Below are 27,638 nucleotides of genomic sequence, written 5' to 3' on the forward strand. Positions count from 1 at the left end.
TAGATCCCCGGTACAAAAGTAAATTTGCCGAAATAATTCCTGCCATAAAAAGGGATTGACGCATGCAGGAGTATCTGCAGACGCTGTTGCAGAATCTTACATGTGCTTTTCCACAAAACACCAGTGGTGCATGAAGTGAATCTCACAGTTCTAACTTGCCAACCGCGGGACTGTCGAGTCTTCATCACTCAAACCGTAACAGTAACACAGTATCTGCTGGTAACAGCAATTTTGTGAAATCGTTTCACCACTTTTTTAGACCATCCTTTGCAAGGCCACAGGAGACAAGAAGTCTGACACATAGTCAATGCCTAGAGAGGATGGTGCAGGAGTATCTCCAAGTGAACATCGAAGCCATGACTGTGTCACTGGACCCTTGCTCATTTTGGTATTCCAATCTGGAAAAATGGCCGGAGCTCGCCACTCACGCCTTGGAGATCTTGTCATGCCCTGCAGCCAGTGTTCTCTCTGAACGTGTGTTCAGCGCTGCTGATGGTGTGCTGACAGATAAGCGCACGCGGCTGTCCACTGAGAATGTAGACAGACTCACGTTCATAAAGATGAACAAATCATGGATTCGCAAGGACTTTTCTAATCCTGTGTTATCCTTGGGAGGCTAAAAGCTTGAGGATTTGGTAATATCACCTCACAAACCGTTTTAAGCAACTGTGGGGCAATTGATGCCACTTAACCCTAGAACGCATGACCATAAAAATCTACACTTTCATATACCTGGGGCCTTTTAGGCCCGTGTGCAAATAACATTGAATAACTCAAACTCAAATGACAAACAACTATATACATGAAGAATACCTAGAGTTTCAAAATTCTAACTAAAGTAATCTTGCAGAAAATAGAAAACAATTAACAGGGCGGGACTGCGAGGCCCCAGGTATGCGTTCTAGGGTTAAGTGGTGTCTGTGCCACAATTTTGGGAAAAAATGGAAACACTTTTTGGAGTCCCCTTGCTGTGTCTTACGTGACGTTGGCATCGTCAATTCCAGGTGGGTTGGGTCGCTCCCCCCCCCCTTTTAACTGTAAGAAACTACATACACTATGGCTTGGGGTAACACAGATGATTGAGTCTGAAGAGCTGTTTACTCAGAGGTCTGCTCCAAATCTTCAGTGTCTGCTAGTCAGCGTAGAATTTTTAACTGCATCTAGCCTAGGCAATACTTTGGGCGTAGTAGCCCAGCTGCAAAGCAAGCTGCACCGCCTGTGTATCTAATAAGAATTTTTAAATGCATCTAGCCTAGGCAGACTGTGGGGACCCCCAACCAAACCCAGACGCTCAGCCCCCCTACCGCCCCCCTTTCCTTGACAATACAATAATGTAACTCTTACAACTGGATGGGTGAGGATCGGTCACAGCTTTATTAACTCTTTATACTCATTCCATTAGAAAGACATTTTATTTCTAAAATAATTCAGCTTGTTGCAGCATGCCCTGGGTCTCCACTCCGGCAACTTGGCCAACAAGTGTAACTCTCCAACATGTCCTTTCTATTTCCAGGCCACGGAGGATCCTGCGTACTCGTATGCAGGACTCTGACCCCCACCCATCACTCTTAACGCTTGTTCCACTCCGTCCTGGAGTCCTGACAGGAATATGTCCAGTCCAATATCCATTAAGTGAACACCGTCGGGCCATATGAGGCCTGCTTTATCTCCTTCCAGTTGTCGGTGTCGTACCACTACACCGCCTCTGTCTCTTCTAAATTTTGCCATCCGAATATTTATTACCCGCCTTGTCCGTTCGATGGCCGTGATGTCTCGCGCACCTTGCCATACCGCTATCGGCACAATCTCTGACCATACTATAGCTAGTTTTGTGAAAAATTCTCTGAAGCGCTCAGTGTCTAGTTTCATTATTGCCATTAGTTATGCGCTCTTGTGATGACCTAGGTTGTTTCCCCCGGCCTGTATAACTAAGATGACCAGACATCTTGCCTCTCTCCCTACCTTGATTACCTCCATTAGTACCTGTGGCCATAGCAGGCCTCTAATACCTCTCCAGTTGAAATATGTGTTATGAAACTCTAATTTCCTCCCGCCTGGGCGGACTTTCGCCCTTTAATCTGCCCAATATATATACGAGTGGCCTATCACCCACACTGTTGGCTTAGCGTCACCTGTAAAAGAAACAAACCACGTTAGGATAAAAAGTCCGGTCTTATGTATCTTGCCAAACACGTGGATCACCATCTCTCTATCCTCTGAACTTCCGTTTCTGACAGTCCTGCTCTTGCTGCTTCTGTGGCCCCGCCTATGCGGAATGAGTGTGTCCCGTAATCTTTGGGGTGGATCCCTGCCGATGTTATGCATTTATTAAATATAGCTTGTAACTGGTATCTTGCTAATGGCGTCCCATCAATGTGTGATAGGAACAAATTACTTTGTGATCTGATGGTTAGATATGGTTTTACTATTGTTACCCAACTCAGTGTACCGTTTGTGGGTTGTAGAAGTACCCAAGTGCCCCTGCCCGCTGGAACCATTTTCGATTTGTGTATGCGTAGACGTATTGCATTATTGGCTATGACTACGTCCTGGTGTAATAAGCCTCCACTGGTGCTAATTTTGGATTGAGGGACTAATTTGCTTATGCATAGCGCCCCGAAGAAGGCGATCACAAATGCAGTAGACAGTAGTGTTGCTTCAAATTGTGAGTGTCATGTTAATGGTGTTAGGGATATGATGTGAGAAATCAGTTTTAGTGACACGGGACGGGACGTCTACACTCCTGACTTGGCTGACCCCTTTTCCACCCTTCTATGGATTGTCTGATGATGAATCTTTGTCACATCTCCCCAATTCAGTAGTTGGAAGTGAAATGCTACTCCGGTCAGACACAGCTGCGCTGACGCCCCTGATATGCCCCTCATCATTAGCTGGTGGAGAAATTCTATGGTGACTTGTGATCTGGCTTGTTCACATTGGTCAACCCGTCTGCCTGCTACTAGTCGTGTCCACTCTTCCCATGCCTTACCGTATGCTTGCCACGTCGACGGGGCAACTGACGCTCTGATTAATGGCATCAACTATTCGCCACTAGATCCCATAGGGAAGGTGGGCAACTGTTGTCCCGATGGGTGGGCATTGTGGAAGAGCTCTGTGAAAATCTGCCAATTGAATTGTTATAAAGCGTTAGCAGCAGCTTTAGACCCCTTAGCATAGTGGCTAGCGCGGACCCATACATTGTGTTTTAGGCACAGGAATGCTAGCCTGGGTAGTAGGCCTAGCACTGGGAGAGACGATGATGCCATCTTATTAATGCAGTGCGCTAAGCTGGTGTTTTTTGTTATGAAGCGTATATTTTTGTAAGCCAGGAGCGCGCCCCATATTTCTATTGCTACCACTATTGGGAAGAAAAATTATTTTCAGGGCTAGATGCAGCGAAAAATTATTATTAATTGAAAAGCTGGTGGAGCTTGGTATAGATGGCCTAATACAATGAGACCCACACACTGCTAGAAGGCCAAATATTTTTTCAGAGGTAGATGCAGAAAAAAATTATATTCAGTTTGCAACCTTATGGAGGTCAGTATAGATGGACTAATAGAACAAGTCCCACACACAGCTAGAAGGCCAAATATTTTTTAAGAGGTAGATGCAGAAAAACATTATATTCAGTTTGCAACCTTATGGAGGTCAGTATAGATGGACTAATAGAACAAGTCCCACACACAGCTAGAAGGCCAAATATTTTTTCAGAGGTAGATGCAGAAAAAAATTATTTTGAATTTGCAACCTTATGGAGGTCAGTATAGATGGACTAATAGAACAAGTCCCACACACAGCTAGAAGCCCAAATATTTTTTCAGAGGTAGATGCAGAAAAAAATTATATTCAGTTTGCAACCTTATGGAGGTCAGTATAGATGGACTAATAGAACAAGTCCCACACACAGCTAGAAGGCCAAATATTTTTTCAGAGGTAGATGCAGAAAAAAATTATATTCAGTTTGCAACCTTATGGAGGTCAGTATAGATGGACTAATAGAACAAGTCCCACACACAGCTAGAAGCCCAAATATTTTTTCAGAGGTAGATGCAGAAAAAAATTATATTCAGTTTGCAACCTTATGGAGGTCAGTATAGATGGACTAATAGAACAAGTCCCACACACAGCTAGAAGGCCAAATATTTTTTCAGAGGTAGATGCAGAAAAAAATTATATTCAGTTTGCAACCTTATGGAGGTCAGTATAGATGGACTAATAGAACAAGTCCCACACACAGCTAGAAGCCCAAATATTTTTTCAGAGGTAGATGCAGACAAAAAATTATTTTGAATTTGCAACCTTATGGAGGTCAGTATAGATGGACTAATAGAACAAGTCCCACACACAGCTAGAAGCCCAAATATTTTTTCAGAGGTAGATGCAGAAAAAAATTATATTCAGTTTGCAACCTTATGGAGGTCAGTATAGATGGACTAATAGAACAAGTCCCACACACAGCTAGAAGGCCAAATATTTTTTCAGAGGTAGATGCAGAAAAAAATTATATTCAGTTTGCAACCTTATGGAGGTCAGTATAGATGGACTAATAGAACAACTCCCACACACAGCTAGAAGGCCAAATATTTTTTCAGAGGTAGATGCAGACAAAAAATTATTTTGAATTTGCAACCTGATGGAGGTCAGTATAGATGACTAATAGAACAAGTCCCACACACAGCTAGAAGGCCAAATATTTTTTCAGAGGTAGATGCAGAAAAAAATTATATTCAGTTTGCAACCTTATGGAGGTCAGTATAGATGGACTAATAGAACAAGTCCCACACACAGCTAGAAGGCCAAATATTTTTTCAGAGGTAGATGCAGAAAAAAATTATATTCAGTTTGCAACCTTATGGAGGTCAGTATAGATGGACTAATAGAACAAGTCCCACACACAGCTAGAAGCCCAAATATTTTTTCAGAGGTAGATGCAGAAAAAAATTATATTCAGTTTGCAACCTTATGGAGGTCAGTATAGATGGACGAATAGAACAAGTCCCACACACAGCTAGAAGGCCAAATATTTTTTCAGAGGTAGATGCAGAAAAAAATTATATTCAGTTTGCAACCTTATGGAGGTCAGTATAGATGGACTAATAGAACAAGTCCCACACACAGTTAGAAGCCCAAATATTTTTTCAGAGGTAGATGCAGACAAAAAATTATTTTGAATTTTCAACCTTATGGAGGTCAGTATAGATGGACTAATAGAACAAGTCCCACACACAGCTAGAAGCCCAAATATTTTTTCAGAGGTAGATGCAGAAAAAATTATATTCAGTTTGCAACCTTATGGAGGTCAGTATAGATGGACTAATAGAACAAGTCCCACACACAGCTAGAAGGCAAAATATTTTTTCAGAGGTAGATGCAGAAAAAAATTATATTCAGTTTGCAACCTTATGGAGGTCAGTATAGATGGACTAATAGAATTAGTCCCACACACAGCTAGAAGGCCAAATATTTTTTCAGAGGTAGATGCAGACAAAAAATTATTTTGAATTTGCAACCTGATGGAGGTCAGTATAGATGACTAATAGAACAAGTCCCACACACAGCTAGAAGGCCAAATATTTTTTCAGAGGTAGATGCAGAAAAAAATTATAATCAGTTTGCAACCTTATGGAGGTCAGTATAGATGGACTAATAGAACAAGTCCCACACACAGCTAGAAGGCCAAATATTTTTTCAGAGGTAGATGCAGAAAAAAATTATATTCAGTTTGCAACCTTATGGAGGTCAGTATAGATGGACTAATAGAACAAGTCCCACACACAGCTAGAAGCCCAAATATTTTTTCAGAGGTAGATGCAGAAAAAAATTATATTCAGTTTGCAACCTTATGGAGGTCAGTATAGATGGACTAATAGAACAAGTCCCACACACAGCTAGAAGGCCAAATATTTTTTCAGAGGTAGATGCAGAAAAAAATTATATTCAGTTTGCAACCTTATGGAGGTCAGTATAGATGGACTAATAGAACAAGTCCCACACACAGCTAGAAGACAAAATATTTTTTCAGAGGTAGATGCAGAAAAAAATTATATTCAGTTTGCAACCTTATGGAGGTCAGTATAGATGGACTAATAGAACAAGTCCCACACACGGCTAGAAGCCCAAATATTTTTTCAGAGGTAGATGCAGACAAAAAATTATTTTGAATTTGCAACCTTATGGAGGTCAGTATAGATGGACTAATAGAACAAGTCCCACACACAGCTAGAAGCCCAAATATTTTTTCAGAGGTAGATGCAGAAAAAAATTATATTCAGTTTGCAACCTTATGGAGGTCAGTATAGATGGACTAATAGAACAAGTCCCACACACAGGTAGAAGGCCAAATATTTTTTCAGAGGTAGATGCAGAAAAAAATTATATTCAGTTTGCAACCTTATGGAGGTCAGTATAGATGGACTAATAGAACAAGTCCCACACACAGCTAGAAGGCCAAATATTTTTTCAGAGGTAGATGCATACAAAAAATTATTTTGAATTTGCAACCTGATGGAGGTCAGTATAGATGACTAATAGAACAAGTCCCACACACAGCTAGAAGGCCAAATATTTTTTCAGAGGTAGCTGCAGAAAAAAATTATATTCAGTTTGCAACCTTATGGAGGTCAGTATAGATGGACTAATAGAACAAGTCCCACACACAGCTAGAAGGCCAAATATTTTTTCAGAGGTAGATGCAGACAAAAAATTATTTTGAATTTGCAACCTGATGGAGGTCAGTATAGATGACTAATAGAACAAGTCCCACACACAGCTAGAAGGCCAAATATTTTTTCAGAGGTAGATGCAGAAAAAAATAATATTCAGTTTGCAACCTTATGGAGGTCAGTATAGATGGACTAATAGAACAAGTCCCACACACAGCTAGAAGCCCAAATATTTTTTCAGAGGTAGATGCAGAAAAAAATAATATTCAGTTTGCAACCTTATGGAGGTCAGTATAGATGGACTAATAGAACAAGTCCCACACACAGCTAGAAGCCCAAATATTTTTTCAGAGGTAGATGCAGAAAAAAATTATATTCAGTTTGCAACCTTATGGAGGTCAGTATAGATGGACTAATAGAACAAGTCCCACACACAGCTAGAAGCCCAAATATTTTTTCAGAGGTAGATGCAGAAAAAAATTATATTCAGTTTGCAACCTTATGGAGGTCAGTATAGATGGACTAATAGAACAAGTCCCACACACAGCTAGAAGCCCAATATTTTTTCAGAGGTAGATGCAGAAAAATATATATTCAGTTTGCAACCTGATGGAGGTCTGTATAGATGGACTAATACAACAAGTCCCACACACAGCTAGAAGCCCAATATTTTTTCAGAGGTAGATGCAGAAAAAAATATATTCAGTTTGCAACCTGATGGAGGTCAGTATAGATGGACTAATACAACAAGTCCCACACACAGCTAGAAGCCCAATATTTTTTCCGAGCTAGATGCAGAAAAAAATTATATTCAATTTGCAACCTGATGGAGGTCAGTATAGATGGACTAATAGAATGATGCTATGCCCAAAAGATTTTACTTCACTAGGTGCAGTAAAAAAATTGGTATTCTATACACAGGTGGTATATCTTGCAACACAGATAGGCTACTCCACTGACTAACACACTCTGCAATAGGCCAAAAAGGATTAGCTTTGCTAGATTCAGCCAAATGCTGTGAAAAAACTTGCACAGCACTGGCACAGACCTGCCTGGCAAAAACTGATAGGAACTGATGTAATCTAGTCCTGAAAAGGACTCCAATTACAATTAGTCTTTACTCCCACAATCTATCTATTTAAGAGCACAGACCTGCCTGATAAAATTCGTAGGAAATGCTGTAACCTAGTCCTTAAAAGGACTGCAATCACAACTATTCCCTACTCCCAAGCTATCTGTAGATTTGTGCGAAAATTGGCTTGAAATTAACAAGGTATAGCGCACACAGCAACAGCGGTGCCGTCTAACACGCAGCTGCAGCAGTGAGAAAATGGTGGCGACGGGGAAAATGGCTTGGTCTTATAGGGCAAGGACATGTGACATACACTGCCAATGACACATGCCCTTGCTTGTGTGAAAAAAAGCACTTCGCTCCGTGTGTGCGCTGCTGATAGGCTGACAGATTGCACCTCCCCACTGCAAATGCGGGAAAGAGAAAAAAAAATGGAGATCTTCATTGTTCCTGCAGAGATCCATCCCCTGCCCCTCCCCCCACCCCGCTGTACACTCAAACTGCGTATTAACATTCATTTTCATCATTACTGAGAAAAAATCCAGTTATGATTTTGGTGCACGAACAGTTATCGAACATAACCTCGAACAGCCGAATTTTTCTCAAATTGTTCGTGTTCGCCGAACGGCTCGAACACCGCCCAAAACAGCTCGAATTTGAGATTGGCGAACAGTTCGAGTAGAACAACGCTCATCTCTAGTCCCACACACTGCTACAAGCCAAAATATTTTTTCAGAGCTAGATGCAGAAAAAAAATATATTGAATTTGCAACCTGGTGGAGGTTAGTATAGATGGACTAATAGAACAAGTCCCACACACTGCTACAAGCCGAAGCCCAAATATTTTTTTAGAGCTAGATGCAGATAAAAATTATATTGAATTTGCAACCTGGTGGAGGTTAGTATAGACGGACTAATAGAACAAGTCCCACACACTGCTACAAGCCAAAATATTTTTTCAGAGCTAGATGCAGATAAAAATTATATTGAATTTGCAACCTGGTGGAGGTTAGTATAGATGGACTAATAGAATGATGCTATGCCCAAAAGGTTTTACTTCACTAGGTGCAGTAAAAAAATTGGTATTCTATACACAGGTGGTGTAGCTTCCAACACAGATAGGCTACTCCACTGACTAACACACACTGCAAGAAGCCAAAAAGGATTTGCTTTTCTAGATTTAGCCAAATGCTGTGAAAAAAAACTTGCACAGCACTAAAACAGACCTGACTGGCAAAAAGTGATAGGAACTGATGTAACCTAGCCCTCAAAAGGACTGCAATTACAATTAGTCTTTACTCCCAACCTATATATTTAAGAGCACAGACCTGCCTGATAAAAGTCGTAGGAAATAATGTAACCTAGTCCTTAAAAGGACTGCAATCACAACTATTCCCTACTCCCAAGCTATCTGTAGATTTGTGCGAAAATTGTCTTGAAATTAACAAGTATAGTGCACACAGCAACAGCGGTGCCGTCTAACACGCAGTTGCAGCAGTGAGAAAATGGTGGCGATGGGGAAAATGGCTGGGTCTTATAGGGCAAGGACATGTGACATACACTGCCAATGACACATGCCCTTGCTTGTGTGAAAAAAAGCAGTTCGCTCCGTGTGTGCGCTGCTGATAGGCTGACAGATTGCACCTCCCCACTGTAAATGCGGAAAAAAGAAAAAAAATGGAGATCTTCATTATTTCTGCAGAGATCCATCCCCTGCCCCTCCCCCCACCCTCTGTACATTCAAACTGCGTATTAACATTAATTTTCAGCATTACTGAGAAAAAATCCAGTTATGAGTTTGGTGCACAAACAGTTATCGAACATAACCTCGAACAGCCGGATTTTTTTCAAATTGTTCGTGTTCGCTGAACGGCTCGAACACCGCCCAAAACAGTTCGAATTTGAGATTGGCGAACAGTTCGAGTCGAACACCGCTCATCTCTACTGCTCAGCTGCCAACCCAAAGAAGCTGCGGTGAATTCCTCAGAATCATAGAGCGGTGGTATGTCGAGGGGAGGAAGATGGTAGAGGAGCTTCAGGAAGGACTTTGGGCCTTGACTTCACTCTGGGAGCCTGATGCAGATATGCAGGTAGTTCTAGTGATAACTATAGCTGAAAGTGGTTTGATTCTGCCTGAGAAGAGTCTGGAAGAAGATGGAGAAATTCCAGGAGACACCTGAGCAGTGACCAAGGTGCCCTCTGGGCAGTTACAGTTACCCAATTCGTCCTGCAGGCTATTTTTAGGGGTCAAGTTCTGAGGAACCCCAATTTATAGGCTGAAGACCAGTCAAGTCTAAGGAAACGAAGTTTAAGGCGCCTCGCCTTTGTTATTCTTGGAAGGAGTGTTGATGACTTCATGGCCAGAAGGCCTGTGTGTTTTTTTTCCTGAAAAGGAATCAGAGGGACTGTTTGAGCTATCCTCGAGGCCAGGTGGGCCTGTAGTAGCAGTGGATGGCTGAAGGTTTGTTTACCCCTTTCTCATTCCCAGCTCCTGCTGGTTGTGGGGCTTTGTGCTGTGAGAGGGTTCACACTGCGGCACACCTTGAGGTTTGATATCCTCTACTACCAAGAGACTTGCGGCGTAGCGGGAAGAACCGGTGACCCCCGCTAAGGCCAAAAAGAAAGAGACTCAGGGGGTGTTCCCTGTGACCATGTGCCTCGGGATGCAGCCCTTGAAGGAGATTGAGGGCTATTGATGCGTGACCTATCTTAACAAGATGGACATGGACACTATGTTTCCGGGGCCATTAACCGAGAAGGGCCAGTCTCCACCTGAGAAGAATACTTCAGGACTCGTCGAATACTAACAAGTTATAGTAATGCGATAAGATGCTATAAATGTTGATTGTGGTTTGTTGCTGAGTATGGTCGAGGACGACCATCATTACAGTGTAGGGGAATGTAATAGTGGGGAAGTACGTAGCCTTCCTTTGGTACTGATGTAGTTAAAAGAGGATGTTCCCGGAGTTAGACCTCTCTGAACTGTTGTTAGGCTAAGCTAAGGGGTTAGCTGCAGTGGTCCAGTCAGTAGAGTAGGGGGGGAACGTAGTGCCATGATCAGACATTGAGTGTGTCTGGAGCTTAGTTTAACATAATTCCTTGTGTGCTGCAGTACTTGTAACCAGCCACAAGATGCCACTGTCGGGTACAGCGGTTAGTGAGAGTCTACTAGCAGGATGGCAGTGAAGAATTAATTGGGTAAAAGGACAGTCCATAGAGGGTGGGCACTCTAGGCAACGAGTAATGAGTTTCCAGAAAGGTTCAGTGAGAATTTGGACAGTGAACCTTACGGACATCCTAATATAGTGTCTGCTAGGGTAGACAGGAGCGCCGTACCCTCAGACAGTAGGATCACCAGTGTAACGATCTCCCTACTCAAGAGTCCTGCTAGCCGGCTCGAGAAACTCAATGGAGGTATTGAGGACCAGGGGCACTTTCAGTCTGCAGGCAGCAGAGGAAGATAGGACTTCAGGCTAAGACGTGGGGGAGATATAGGATCCGAATATACTGTCACTGGTGAGGAAGATTCTCTTGGGCTAGAGAATAGAGTCATAGAGATGCTTCACTTAAAGAGGGAACCAGGGCTGAAGATGTTTCCAGCGTCTGTGAGGGAGATGACAACCTGTCGGGCCTTATCCATTATATCTGACTATAAATACTGTATATATTCCTCTTCCCCAAGTAATGTCGCAGTTATGGTTAAGAACCTCGTGTCCTCTGAATTTATTGCTGCCCTGGTCCCAGAAGAGAAATGTCTGGAGACAGCCATGATCGGATGGTCTGAAGTAAGTGGAGAGCACCACATGCACAGCCACACATCAGAGGGAGGACACATATTGTCTGTATGGTGCCAAAGCAAGCAAGGGCTACAGCTCGCCCACGACTACCTTGCTGGGACACCTTACAGACACATGTGCAGTATATCGCAGATATGGAGTAACCGCTACTCGGTGATAGGTGTGCTCTGTGGAGTCTTTGATATTCATGAACTGTCACCTTCTCTGCTCTACTAACATTGACTGATACCTTTCTTGCATATACAGGATACAGAGAAAGCTGTCAATGAGTAGTGGGAGGGCAGAGAGAACCCACTGCTCATCAATATGTTATTTCCTACCAATGACTAGTACTGAGTTAGCGATAAAACCAGAATATCTATCACTACATTATGGAGCTCAATATAAGGTAATATAAACTTAGTGAGATTCAAACTCAAGTGAAAATTGAGAATGGCTGTCTCATCTATAAATTTTGCTGAAAAATAGTATGAGGATCATAATTTATTCTTTTGTCTCAATCCTTCATTTTATTGCAAATTTTTGCAACAAGTTTGGTTTTTATTTATTTATGCCAAATGTATTATCATTTTTGAGCTATTTTTTACTCTAGACTTTCCGTCCTTCTTCACTTTTTCAGGTTTGCCCAACAATGTGGTTGAGGTTGCCATTACCAAGATGTTTGGGCTAATTCACCATGTGACACTTTCCGATATGCCACAGCATTTTTGTGCAATTGTACTTTGGTACATTAGTGAAATACAAAATTGGTTTATTTATTTATTTATTTTCATGCAGTTAAAAGCCAACAGGCAACACCCTAAAGCTTATTGAAAGAATTGTTAAAAAGAATCAGAGTCTAATTATAAAGTCACTGCAGAGTTTGATAGATTTTAGGTAGAATCCAGTCATATTCAAAACAGCTTACCTGGCTTAAATGTTTGGCCATTAAAAGTGCAAAAACATTTTGTTGTGGATGGTGATGTGGAGGTAGCTGTGGTTGATTCAGAAGTTATCGTTACTGTGGATGTATGAGTTGTGGTGCTTGTACAACGAGTCATGTATTCATTTATTGTACCATTGACACCACATACAATGTGTTTGCAAAATCCTTTGTGGTCGTTTATCACTTCAATTGTTTCATTGTAGGCATAAATTTTTTCATTATGAATGCAGTAGCAATCTGCAGAAGGAGCATATATTAATGTCAGAATATTTTATCCTACAATGTACTCTATACGTATTGATTATATTTTGTAAGAAGTTCAAGTTGATAATATATAAAGAATGTTGAATTTGAAGAAAAACAACAAAAATCACCAACAAAGCACCAATAAATAAAATGCATTGTGTGTTTTATATTTCATTATGAACCTTAAGCTACTTCCTGACTGCACAAAAAAGGCAATGGGAAATGCTATTAAAAACACCAAAAAAAGTGGGCATTTTCAGAAAAGCATTGCATGCTAAACAAAACTTATATGCAGATTATATTAGGGACATTGCCTCCATTTAGAATGGAAGCCATGATCCCTGTGCTGGAACTGCTTTCCAACAGATCCAAATGAACACTGACAGACCTCATTGACTTGAACCCCTTGGTAAGATCCACTGTACATTTACTGCTGATATGTGCACTACTTGTATGGAGTATGCTCAGTAGCAGAGGCCACTTCATATCGTGTGAATATCAGCTGTGTCACACAGAAGACACCCAAGCTTAACTATTGAGATCAAATCTAGCTTTAAAGACGCTCTTCCCATCAAAGTTTTTATTCTCTTAATATAGTGCAGTCATCATATTATATATCCCTTCATACTTACAATTGTTCATTTTGTCCGTCTATCCAGTTAATTATTCTCTTTTTCATTAGGTCATTGACATCACGTGATTTAAAACCGACTTGCTGAATCCATCTAAGCTCTATTTAAAAACCGGCAGTCTCTTTTATTCTGCATGAGACATAATTAGAACTGCAATTATACATCCCTGCAAGGTCTCTGGTAGCACAGCTCCACTTTTTCTTCAACTGCTGACCCAGCTACTCCGTTCCTCTCCCCCTGCCAGGGACTTTGAAGTGATGGAGATTGTAGAATTGTAGTTCTAGTGCTGACTCACTGAGGGAAAAGAGACTTCCTGTTGCTATATAGAGCTTAGATGGATTTACCTAGTCTGTTATCAATCACATAATGTCATAGACCTGATGGAAAAATGAGAGAATTAACTGGGGAGAATAGCAAAATGAGCAATTGTAAGTACACACTGCTGTATAATATGATGATTGCAAAACATTAAGAGGATAGAAACTTTGATGGGAGGAGTGCTTCTCTAACTCTTTAAATGGCACTTTCAGGCATGATGCGACGGTTTATTATATTAGTCATGGGCCCCCCACTTGACATAATCACGGGGGTTTCACAGGATGCCATGGAAACTGGGGACGTACAGAAGGCTTCCATGACTTCTATGGAGATTTTCAATTTTACAGTGATGCAGTTTATTGCATGAGTGATCAAGTGATCACAGGTTCAAGTCCCGTAACGGGACTAATTAAAAATGTGAAAAAAAATATTACATTTTGTAAAAAGAATATAAGAATTCCCCATTACATATAAACCTTTAAATCACTCAATTTCTCCCCAAACAAAACTAGCAAAATGTTAAAATGAAAAACAAAATTTGGTATCACTACATGCTTAATTAACTGAACTAATAAAATATCAAAAAATTCATCTCATACGGTGAAGGCTGAAAATAGAAAAAACTAAATAGAAATAGAAGATACACAGTTTTTGGGTAATTTTGCCTCAGACAAAATATTGAATAACAAGAGTTCAGAAAGTTGCATGGACACCAAGATAAAAAAAACAATTAAAACTACAGCTTATACTGCAAAAACAAGCTTACATGCAACGCTATCACCCAGAAGCAAATAAGGTTATGGCTCTCAGAATATGGCAACTGAAACCAAAATTTTTTTTCAAGACCTTTATTTTAAATTGCTAAAAAAAAATCTGTATAAATTTTGGTGTACCATAACAGTACTGAGCCCAACAGCAAAATTTCTAAGTCATTTACAACCCCTGGCAAAAATTATGAAATTACCATACTCGGAGGATGTTCATTCAGTTGTTTAATGTTTTTGAATAAAAGCAGATCACAGACATGGCACAAAACTAAAGTCATTTCAAATGGCAACTTTAGGGCATTAAGAAACACTAAAAGAAATCAAGATTAAAAATGTGGTACTCAGTAAGGGTAATTTTTTTCAGACCAAGCAGAGGAAAAAAAATTATAGAATCACTCAATTCTGAAGAAAAAATTATGGAATCATGAAAAACAAACACACAAAAGAACACTCCAATACATCACTAGTATTTTGTTGCACAACCTCTGGCTTTAATAACAGCTTGCAGTCTCTGAGGCATGTACTTAATGAGTGACAAACAGTACTCTTCATCACTCTGGCTCCAACTTTCTCTGATTGCTGTTGCCAGATCAGCTTTGCAGGTTGGAGCCTTGTCATGGAGCATTTTCTTCAACTTCCACCAAAGATTTTCAATTGGATTGAGATCCGGACTATTTGCAGGTCATGACATTGACTTATGTGTCTTCATTCAAGGAATGTTTTCACAGTTTTTGCTCTTTCGCAGGATGCATTATCATCTTGAAAAATGATGTCATCATCCCCAAACATCCTTTCAATTGATGGGATAAGAAAACTGTCCAAAATATCAATGCAAACTTGGGCATTTATTGAAGATGTAATGACAGCCATCTCCCCAGTGCCTTTACCTGACATGCAGCCCCATATCACCAATGACTGTGGAAATTTGCATGTTCTCTTCATGCAGTCATCTTTATAACTCTCATTGCAATGGCACCAAACAAAAGTTCCAGCATCATCACCTTGCCCAATGCAGATTCGCAATTCATCATTGAATATGACTTTATCCACTCATCCACAGTCCACGATTGCTTTTCCTTAGCCAATTGTAACCTTGATTTTTTCTGTTTAGGTGTTAATGATGGCTTATATTTAGCTTTTCTGTATGTACAGTACTGACCAAAAGTTTGGACACACCTTCTCATTTAAATATTTTTCTGTATTTTCATGACTATGAAAATTGTACATTCACACTGAAGGCATCAAAACTATGAATTAACACAAGTGGAATTATATACTTAACAAAAAAAGTGTGAAACCACTGAAAAGATGTCTTATATTCTAGGTTCTTTAAAGTAGCCACCTTTTGCTTTGATGACTGCTTTGCTCACTCTTGGCATTCTCTTGATGAACTTCAAGAGGTAGTCACCGGAAATGGTTTTCATTCACAGGTGTGCCCTGTCAGGTTTAATTAGTGGGATTTCTTGCCTTATAAATGGGGTTGGGACCATCAGTTGTGTTGTGCAGAAGTCTGGTGGATACACAGCTGATAGTCCTACTGAATAGACTGTTCGAATTTGCATTATGGCAAGAAAAAAGCAGCTAAGTAAAGAAAAACGAGTGGCCATCATTACATTAAGAAATGAAGGTCAGTCAGTGTGAAAAATTGGGCAAACTTTGAAAGTGTCCCCAAGTGCAGTTGCAAAAACCATCAAGCGCTACAAAGAAACTGGCTCACATGAGGGCCGCCCCAGGAAAGGAAGACCAAGAGTCACCTCTGCTTCTGAGGATAAGTTTATCCGAGTCACCAGCCTCAGAAATCGCAGGTTAACAGCAGCTCAGATTAGAGACCAGGTCAATGCCACCCAGAGTTCTAGCAGCAGACACATCTCTACAACAACTGTTAAGAGGAGACTTTGTGCAGCAGGCCTTCATGGTAAAATAGCTGCTAGGAAACCACTGCTAAGGACAGGCAACAAGCATTAGAGACTTGTTTGGGCTAAAGAACACAAGGAATGGACATTAGACCAGTGGAAATCTGTGCTTTGGTCTAATGAGTCCAAATTTGAGATCTCTGGTTCCAACCACCGTGTCTTTGTGTGACACAGAAAAGGTGAACGGATGGACTCTACATGCCTGGTTCCCACCGTGAAGCATGGAGGAGGAGGTGTGATGGTGTGGGGGTGCTTTTCTGGTGACACTGTTGGGGATTTATTCAAAATTGAAGGCATACTGAACCAGCATGGCTACCACAGCATCTTGCAGCGGCATGCTATTCCATCCGGTTTGCATTTAGTTGGACCATCATTTATTTTTCAACAGGACAATGTCCCCAAACACACCTCCAGGCTGTGTAAGGGCTATTTGACCAAGAAGGAGAGTGATGGGGTGCTACGCCAGATGACCTGGCCTCCACAGTCACCAGACCTGAACCCAATCGAGATGGTTTGGGGTCAGCTGGACTGCAGAGTGAAGGCAAAAGGGCCAACAAGTGCTAAGCATCTCTGGGAACTCTTTCAAGATTGTTGGAAGACCATTTCCGGTGACTACCTCTTGAAGCTCATCAAGAGAATGCCAAGAGTGTGCAAAGCAGTCATCAAAGCAAAAGGTGGCTACTTTGAAGAACCTAGAATATAAGACACATTTTCAGTTGTTTCACACTGTTTTGTTAAGTATATAATTCCACATGTGTTAATTCATAGTTTTGATGCCTTCAGTGTGAATGTACAATTTTCGTAGTCATGAAAATACAGAAAAATCTTTAAATGAGAAGGTGTGTCCAAACTTTTGGTCTGTACTGTAAATCCCATTTCCTTTAGGTGGTTTCTTTCAGTTCGGTCACAGACATTGACTCCAGTTTCCTCCCATTCGTTCCTCATTTGTTTTGTTGTGCATTTCCTGTTTTGTAGACATATTGCTTTAAGCTTCCAGTCTTGACGCTTTGATGTCTTCCTAGTTCTACCAGTATGTTTGCCTTTACCAACCTTCCCATGTTGTTTGTATTTGGTCCAGATTTTAGACACAGTTAACTGTGAACAACCAACATCTTTTGCAACATTGCGTGATGATGTACCTTCTTTTAAGAGTTTGATAATCCTCTCCTTTGTTTCAATAGACATCTCTCGTGTTGGAGCCATGATTCATGTCAGGCCACTTGGTGCAACAGCTCTCCAAGGTGTGATCACTCCTTTTTAGATGCAGACTAACGAGCAGATCTAATTTGATGCAGGTGTTAGTTTTGGAAATGAAAATTTCCAGGGTGATTCCATAATTTTTTCCTCAGAATTGAGTGATTCCATAATTTTTTCTGTCTGCTTGGTCTGAAAAAAATTACCCTTACTGAGTACCACCATACAATGACTTTAGTTTTGTGCCATGTCTGTGATCTGCTTTTTTTCAACAACATTAAACAACTGAATGAACATCCTCCGAGCCCGGTGATTCAATAATTTTTGCCAGGGGTTGTATATCTCAAAGTGAACAACATGAAAACAAAACCGAAAAATCACAAAATATATTAAATTTAATAACAATTTTTCTATCACTTGGCATTATGTTATATTTTCAATACATAGTAGGGTAAAATAAATGGGGTTATTCACAACTACAACTTGCCCTGTAAAAAAACAAGCCTTCATGTTGAAGGGAAACAAAAAAAATGCATCCTGAAAAAAATGAAAGAAAAAACAAAAGCAAAAAAGAGTTAATGAAAATTATTGTTCACATTGATATAGAAGGGTTAATATTTTCTTCTATAATCTATATATTTAGTATTAATTAGTCTCGCAGTCTTATTTTTTGTTAAATATTTTTCTTAAGGTTTCGCATTTGGTCTAATATTTTCCTATCTCATATGCAATGTTTTGAGAAAACTGTGTGCTATGGGTAGTATACGGAGAAAGACATAATAGCTAAACAATCTCATAACATGCTTGTGAGAAGGGGGCAGCTCATGGGAATCTCCACATTTGTTTGTAAATAGGAATCTTGCTCACAGGGTAATAAACCAAATTGTTATGCTCACAACTAATGTGCATGTCTTTTCTCCAAGCGCCCGTGACTGAGAGGGCCGAGTCCCACAATTTGGCCTCACTGGCGATCCCGAAATCGGACTTTAAGTCAGAGCAAACAGCTATAACACACTACATTCACACTAATAATGCTAGATTTTCAGTTTTCACAAGTTTATACAGATACACATAAGTCTTAGAACTTACCATGCACAGAATAGTAACAGCTGATGCCAGAAATTGTGCATGCACTGAAAAATTAAGTGAATAATCGATAAGGTTCAAATTGCCACAAAATACTGTAGGTTACTACTAACTAACAGGGGGCAATATTACTATTTGGGGCACATAGGAGGACATAATTACTATATTTGGGCCACATAGAGGGAGAATATAACTGTATGGAGGCACCCTTAGGAGAAATCATTACTATATGTGGAACACATAGGATGACATTATTATTATATGATGCCACATATGAGGGCCTTTACACTGTATGGGGCCACATAGGGGGATATTATTATATGGGGTGGCCATATAGGGAGATGTTATTAATATATGGGGGGCACATAGAAGGATATTATTACTGTATGGGGACAACATAGGGGGCAATAAACTGTAATGGAGGGCACAGAGGATGACATTATTACTGTATGGAGACCATATAGGGGGACTTTATAATGATATATGGGATACATAGGATGACATTATTACTATATAGGGCCATAAAGGGTGACATTATACTGTATGGTGGTCACCTAGCGGGCCTTTATTACTTTATGTGAGACACAGGGATTTTGAGGGATATTGTTACTATGGGATAAAAGGAAAAGGGGGATCAAGAAGTGATTAGCCATAGATGTCTGTGTGTTATTTTGCAGAAACGAGTCTGGCTGGAAAAAAAGTTATAGCAATCTCTGCTGGGTGAAGAAGAAAAGCGAAAAGGAATTAATTCAATTGGAGATATCAGTGGTATCTGGAGTTACCTATCCTGTTTATACTGATACCATCCAATATACAGTCATTGTATAGGGGAAATATTAGAGTTAGTACTGCAATTTTTGTTTATAATCAGTACGGTGGTATTATTAGGTGACAATTTGGCGATTTGTATATGGTTATTGTATTATCACATTATTTGCTTTTTGTACATGGAATTATTGGTACATTGGTCTTGATATAGTAGACTTTGTTTAATAATAGTAAGGGGATATTATTTGTTATTCGGTAATATATGACTATTATTTAAAAGTATTACTTAGAAAATTATCTCATTGCTGTAATTTTCCATCAGATTTATACCTTGCATTTTTTATGGGCAGCTAATACAGACTCTATAAATGCTACTGGGATCCTTGCATCTAAGCAACATGTTGGTGGAGAGAAAAAGGGTCAAATTTTGCCTTTGGGCCGAAAGGGTTTTAGTTATGCCACTTCTTACTAACATATCACTAATGTGTATCAAACAGAAATGTGTATTCTAGCTACTCACCAAGTCTCACAATTGGTGCAGGATATAATTTTGTCTCCTACTTTATAATAGTGTCCAACTTGATCATAACAGCCACACACAGCTACACACTCCATATTAAATTCTTCATAGAAAGGCTTATCATCAGGGCACTTAGGATAACAGCCTAAATAAATATACATATAGAATAACTAAAAGTGGTATTAACAAAGAAAAGAAAATATTTTCTAATACATTTTAAATAATCTTAAATTATTATTAAATGGGTCTAACACTGATCAGTTGTTTTTATGAAACTTTAAACACTGCAGACAAAACAGATACACTGAAGCTGAATTCTTAATTTATTTAGAACATTTTCTTTTAGAAATACATTGAAAAATATCTACTAAATGCAAACAAATGTCTTAAACCATGTGAATTGAGCTTTACCCCTTTGCGTGCACCAGCAGCAGCAGGGAGGCCGGAAGATGCCAGAGCAAGAGCGCGGCAGTAAGAGGGACGGCGTCTCTGCCTAGCAGAGGGCAGAGACGCCGATGCTACACTGAGCCATGTGATGTTGCCCTCCAAAAACCCCTTGACCTGTGGATGTGTATTTAAAAAGGAGATGTGCTTCTGTAGCAGATATACTTGGGACAGAGAATCTAGGAGCATCAGAAAGACTTTAGAAGGAGAATAAGAGACATCCTTCAGGACAGTAGATGGATTGCATGGCATTTTCCCAGAGAGACACAGATTTGTATTCTACATGATTCTAGTCTAAGGGTATCGGCCCTGACTGGAAAGATTCGGATCTGCTCCATTAACCATCAGAGAGACCATGGATACTTTTGGGGAGACCAGGAGAGGACGAAGAAGTCATCTGGCCACATGGATATGTTGTTTTGGGGATGCTAGAAGGGACCCACTGGTCACCTGGCCCCATGAAAACTCTCGGAAAGGCCAGGGTGGGACCCTTGGGTCTCCTGACCTTGTACCTCAAAGGACTGCAGGCTTCCTAAGCTTGCCGCTACCTTCTCTCTGTGGAGACCTGCCAGAAGTGGAGGCCACTGGTTGAGGTAGTCGGGCCTGGAAGTCTCCAAAGTTGCAGCTGTTCTATCCCAGGAAGGGTGAGACTGTGTAATGTTGTACCATCTAGGGTATTTGCTGGGACTGTTTTATGTGTTTATTTTCCTCTTTGTGGTTCATTAAAGTATTGCCACTCTGTTTTACCCTCACCCTGTGTTGTCTGAGTAGCGTTACGCCCACGGAAGACCACGAGCCTTTACAAGCAGCAAATGAATTCTGTAGCGCAATTTTGGCTAAAATAGGTTGCAGATGCCATGTCACATTTGAAGAGCCCCCGACATGTCAAAACAGCAGAAATCCCCACAAATGTCCCCATTTTGGAAACTATAACTCTTGAGGAATTCATATAAAGATGTAGTGATGATTTTTAACCCTCAGGCAATTCACAAAATTGTATAACATTGGGCTGAGTCAATGGAAATTATTATTTTTTTCACTAAAATGTTATCTTGGCCTCAAGTTTTAATTTTTCAAAAGGGTAACAGGAGAAAATGGACCACAACATATATTACACTATTTCTCCTGAGTTCGCCAATACCTTATATTAGGTCAAAACTACTTTGGGGTACAGTGAAAAGCTCAGAAGGGAAGGAGCACCACATTGTAGTGCATACTTTCCTGGAATGGTTTGAGGGTGCCATGTCACATTGATAGAGCTCATGAGGTACCAGATCAGCAGAACCCCCCCATAAGTGACCCTATTTAATAAACTACACCTGTCAATGAATTCATCTAGGCGTGCAGTGATCACATTAACACCATATGTGTGTAACAGAATTTTATAGCATTGTGTGGTGTAGAAAAAATAATTACATTTTTATCACAAAAATGTTGTTTTAGCCCCAGATTTTACATTTTCACACTTGGAAATGGGTAAAGCTGGCAATAAAATTTGACACACAATTTCTACTCAATGTGGCAATACCCCATATGTGGCTGTACAATACTGCTTAGCCACACGTCGTGTCTCAGAACGGAAGGAGCTCTATTTGACTCTTGGAGAACAAATTATCTTAGAATAGTTTGCAGATTCCATATACAGAGCCCCTAAGTGCCAGAAGAGCAGTATCCCCCCTCAAGTGACCCCATTTGGGAAATTACACCCCTCTGAAAATGTATCTATAAGTGTAGTGACGATTTGACTCCATCAGTGTATGCCAGAAAAAAAGCAACAGTGAATGTTTCTGAGTGAAAATTGCAAATCTGCCGTTGTAGTGCCTGTACATTGTAGTGCCCATACATTGTAGTGCCCATACATTGTGCCAGAAAAAAAGCAACAGTGATGGTTGCTGAGGGAAAATTGCATATCTGCCATTGTAGTGCCTGTACATTGTAGTGCCCATACATTGTAGTATCCACATTGTGCCCAGCTAGTGCTTCTGAAGACATGGACCCTATAAATTAAGTGAGCACTCATCGCTGCAGAAATTCTTAAGATGGATGCCAAAAGTGGTTTAAACATACGGTGAAGCTCAGAAGATAGTGAGGCTATTGGATTTGGGAGCCCAGAATTCTCTGGATTTCTTTTGGGGGCGAGAAGCCATAGCACTTTTCCAGATCCTTTGTCCTACCAATAACGTGGAAGTCCCCTATATTTCCACAGACGGATGACAGACCTGAGTGGGGACTTGCTTTTTGGTGGATTGAGTTGAAGCTTTTATTGGGAACATTTTACATAAAATTTTCAATCACATTTATCTGGTGCTCTACGCTCAGCACTTTGATGTGATTCAGATGTTTCGAGGGATCCTTTCACTGTAATGAGGCAGTAGAATTACTCTGGACTTTATATGGCCTCTGTTCTGTGGTGTTCTTTTTATCAGAGGTGCGCAAAACTGTTGTTGACTGCGCTTTTATGCATGCTTAAAAAGACAGACACAGCCGGATCATAGGCCAGATGGCATCCACAGTGTCTGAATCTGCCTCATTACAGATAATCTTCAGCCGGGGGGTCCGTCTGAATCACGTATTTCTGAGATTTACATCGAAACCTTTGTGTAAGCGCTCAGAGCAGAGCGCAGGATAAATGTGAGCTGAGTCTTACTGCGATCTTTGTGATGCAGAATGAACAAATCAGCAGCAGGTGAAGAATTGGTTTTGTTTATTTTTTCCATCATTCCTTATGTGGTTTCAGTGATTAGAGTACTTTAATATTTGGGTCAGTTCAATTACAGTGATACCAGATTTATATTGTTTTTAATGTTTGGTTGCTGTCACACACTAAAAGACGCTTTTTTCTGCAAAAACAAGTTTTTGCGTCTCAATATTTTGAGAGCTATAATTTTTCTATAATTATGCCAACAGAGTCCCGTAACGGTTTGTTTTTTGCGGGATGAGTTGACGTTTTTATTAGTATCATTTTTAACGTTTTTTGATTGCTTTCTATTTTGATTTTTGGGAGGCCGATTGAACAAAAAACAGAAATTCAGGAATATATTTTTTTATGCTGTTCACCATGTGGTAAAAGTGATAAGACAACTTTATTTTTCCAGTTGGTATGATTTCAGCAATAACACATTTATTTCATTTTTTTTTACTTTTGCCACTTTTACTCAATAAAAACAATTTTATTGAAAAAAGAATTGTTTTTGCATCGCTTTATTCTGAGAGCTATAGCTTTTTTATTTTTCCACTGATGAAGCTGTATAGCGGCTAGTTTTTGACAGGACCATATGACGTTTTTTATTTACATTCTATTTTTTGATCACGTTTTCGTCCACTTTTTGTTCAGACATATGATGAAAAAGCGGAGTTTTTGCCACATTGCCACATATTTTTTATTTTTACGGTGTTATCTAAAACTTTTTTAACTTTTTATCTTGTCCCAGGATGCGACATCAACTTTCCCTGCCCTGATCGCTGATCTAATACTCTTCAATGCTTTTGCATTGAAGGGAATTAAATCAGACAATCGCACACAGGGAGGAAGCGTGTCAGGCCACCACACCTGGGTGGTTTACAGCTTACAGACCACTGTACTTGGGTGACCCCGTGGCCATCATTCGGCATGGGGTCACCATGGAGACCATCGGCACAATGCGATCACAATTGCATTGTGTTAATCAGAGCAGAGAATGAGTTTCCTCTCTCTGCAATGCCGATCAATGTCGCTGTCACTACAGAAAGCGGCATCAGACGAGTTAAAGATAGCACCGATCGTGGGCATTGCTGCAGGGTTTCAGCTCTCATATAGCACTGACACTTGCTTTTGATCGTGCCGGAGCTCGGAATGAGTCTGGGTGATCGTCACATCGTACATGTATCGCGGTTTGTGTGAACACGCCTCCCACAGCACCATACATGTATGGAAAATGTCATGAAGGAATTCTGCTTAAAGGGATATTCTCATCTCCAAGACACTATCCCAATATGTAGTAGGTGTAATAATAATAATATTAGCAAATACTTTCAATTAGAAATGTAGTATTGTTCTTCTGATTTGCTATGTCTCTTACCCCATGTACTGTTTTCTTGATAGTCTTGGCCAGATCCACCAGAGTGTGCAGAGCATGGGTGGGATATGGTGTGGCTAAGCCAGCCCTACAACTTTTTCAAAAGTTATGCCACTTTAAAATTGTAGTTCAGTCCCTGGCTGGAGTAACATTTCTGGCAAGGCTCAAGCCAGTGATAAGACACCCCTAATTTACTAAGTGACTTTTAGACACATTTTACCACACCACAATACTTCATTAACACTAGTGAGTGCAACGCCAGTCTTAATGAATTGGGCCCATACTGAATAAAAAGAAACTAATTAAATTAAAGACAATTGATTGCAGTTTGGGAAGAGTCACATGGCCATGATACTTGGATGACGATCACAACACAATGCTTGGAATGATGAAAGGTTCTCCCGTCCTGAGCGCGACAGCATGTATTTCTATGCAGCTGTAACACTCAGGTCGGGAGAGCCACTAGCCAGTCAAAGCATTGCGTTATTATCCCTGTCCAAGTTATACAGCCGCCTCGCTTTTATCGTATTAATATCTGTCAAAAATGATTTGCTCGTTTTTACCACTTGTGTTAAAATATCACATTTACTAAACAAAGGGGCCAGAGTGAGGCAAGCATAGGCCACAATATAAGAGGTATTGTAGTGGCAGGTCAGATTTTAATAGTTAGCGGAGGTTTGGTAAAATAGGCCAGGATTGGGTAAGAGGAAGGAGCAAGAGTGATACTTTTTAAAAGATGCAACACAGGTAGAAAAGCTGCATTCCCATTAGAACTGTGCCAATGAATAGCCTGTTCATCTGCACTGGTGGACACTTAGTGGAATGAGGGATGGCTTGTATATTAGGAGAGTCTCTGTCATAGTAGCTTGTTGGGGAGGAGATTTTGTATCAGTCTTACTAACATGGGTTGGAGCCCATTGGTGGTAAGGAAATCCTGTTTTTGGGTGAGGTTTTGAGGTTACTGTTTAATGCGGTCCCATGTAATTGGTCATGCTGTAGCAATATTGTGGTACTGTGATAGTTTGTTAACCCAAAGTTGGTGCAAATGGAGATGTTTTTGGGTACTGCTAATCAAAACTTCCATGATGTCCACTCATGAATGGTTACTTTATTAAGTTATAAAATGCTTATATATATTGGTATGGTAAATATGTTGTTATTATTAAAGGTGCTTACTCTATTTCACTGTCAAGAAGTGTGTGTGTACCTTTATTTAAAGGGATGGAGGGACAACAAAGGGAAAAAGGATGAGGGCTAGGGGCTTAATAATGGCCAACCCATTAAAGGGTTCCTTGCCCAGTATATAAATAATACCCTACTCAATATTTCATGGCTCAATACCTAAAAGAAGTGATCAATTTATTGTTGGCAGTCGTTATAAAGTTTGTGGATGTCATCTAGATAGTCAATCAGAAATGAATTAGGAAAGGTTGAATACAAAGCTGGAATTGGTCTTGGATCCACTTACCCTCCACTTTAGCTTGATTAGTGCTGTTTCCAGATGGGTTTTTGCAGGTCTTCATGGAGGAGTCTGCACCAAAAGGTCTGTAATGCCACTCACATTTGTCTTGCTCATTATAATAGTCACAGAATATAGCTGCACAAAAAAGACAACAAGGTCTACATAAGTAAATGTAATATTAGTAAAATGTAATTCACTGTCAGGTGGGAAGAATTCCATTGAGAAAGATTAAAGTGGTTTTCAAGAAATTAATGTTTTTACTTCATAGATTCCTACTGGTTGATAAAAAAATAGAGCTTTACTAACTATTCCCTGTTTTAGCTCCAGCTTTTCACCGCTGCCTCTGGTCTTTATTGACAAGCTGCAGTGATGACATTACATCAGTAGTGCTGCAGCCAAACACTTGGCCCAGTGATCCCAGTGATTAGCTGCAGCACTGTTGTTGCTACATCACCACTGCAGCCTTTCAACAAAGACACATTGGTGAAGAGAGGGAACTAGAGGAAGGTAGAGTAGTGGGAGCCTGTTAAGAAAAATAAAATGAATTCCTGGAAATCCACTTTTTAATTTTTATAAATATTTATAAATGGTAAAATTGAAAAGTATTTGTAAAGACAAGGTACTTTGCAATTTACCTCTCAAAAACAGAGGGATTTTTATTTTCATAGTTCTATGGCATGTTGTCTTGGTTACAGGCCACCTCTCTTGTCTACCTGAGTTAGAGTCTGTACCCTAGGCAAGAAGTGTATACTTGCAAGCTCTTTGACAAAGAGCTTGCAAGCTCTTCTCTGAAGCTGGCTGCATTGCTGGATCCAGCTAATGTCAAAGCCTCTGTGCTCCTCCTATACTGCAGAGGCAAAACTGTCTCTGCTTGCAACATGGTATAGCATACAATTCGAGGCAACAGTTCAGTCATGCTACTGGTTTGAACTGTCAGTTGTTAGGGGAGTACTGTCCCTCCGAAAATAGGAAGCTTGGATGAAGGTGAGCAGTGTGCTCCTCAACAACAGTTTTGAGAATAAATCTTTAAGTTCAGTGATACTTACGGCAAAGATTTGGAGTTCTCCACTGAACAAAGGCACAATGAGAGATACATGCCTGAGCATACATTGCTATAGCTGTACAATAGCAATCACAGTCCCCTCCTTCGTCACAACCGCATGAATCTTTCACACATGCGTCAAAATAGCAGTGAGGATCAACCTGAAGCAATAATAGTGGAAAATCATTTAAACATTGTGGTATACACCTTCACAAATAAAATAAAAAAAATGTAAAAAATGAAATGAGTAGAAGAAATATCACCTTCTGATTTAGGAAATTCTATTTGTTTAGGTCTTAGGCTATGTGCCCACGATGCAGAAATGCTCTGGATTTTTCCTGAGCATTTCTGCATCTCCCTGGCAGAAAAAACGCATGCGGATTGTACATGCGGATTGTACATGCGGATTGTACATGTGTTTTCCTGTCAGGGACATGCGGATGTGAAGCGTTCTTCACATGCATTTCCGCATGCGAGCTGTCAAGCGCCTTCCAAGCGATTTTAGCATCACTTGGAAAGTGCTTGTCAACTTGGTCACACTATATAAATCCATGCAAACGGCATGGATTTATATAGTGTGACCGAAAGAATGTTAAAAACTAAAAAAATAAATCTATACTAACCTTCCGATGGCCCCCGCTGTCTTGCTTCGCTCCGTCCCTGCTTGCCGTCAGCTCGCGGTACACTACACTGAAGGACCTGCCGTCACATGACTATGACGTCAGCGCAGGT

Source organism: Phyllobates terribilis, unplaced genomic scaffold (assembly GCF_046119375.1).
Source record: "Phyllobates terribilis strain yellow unplaced genomic scaffold, ASM4611937v1 Scaffold_13__5_contigs__length_258822181, whole genome shotgun sequence".
In the NCBI taxonomy this organism is placed as follows: Eukaryota; Metazoa; Chordata; class Amphibia; order Anura; family Dendrobatidae; genus Phyllobates; species Phyllobates terribilis.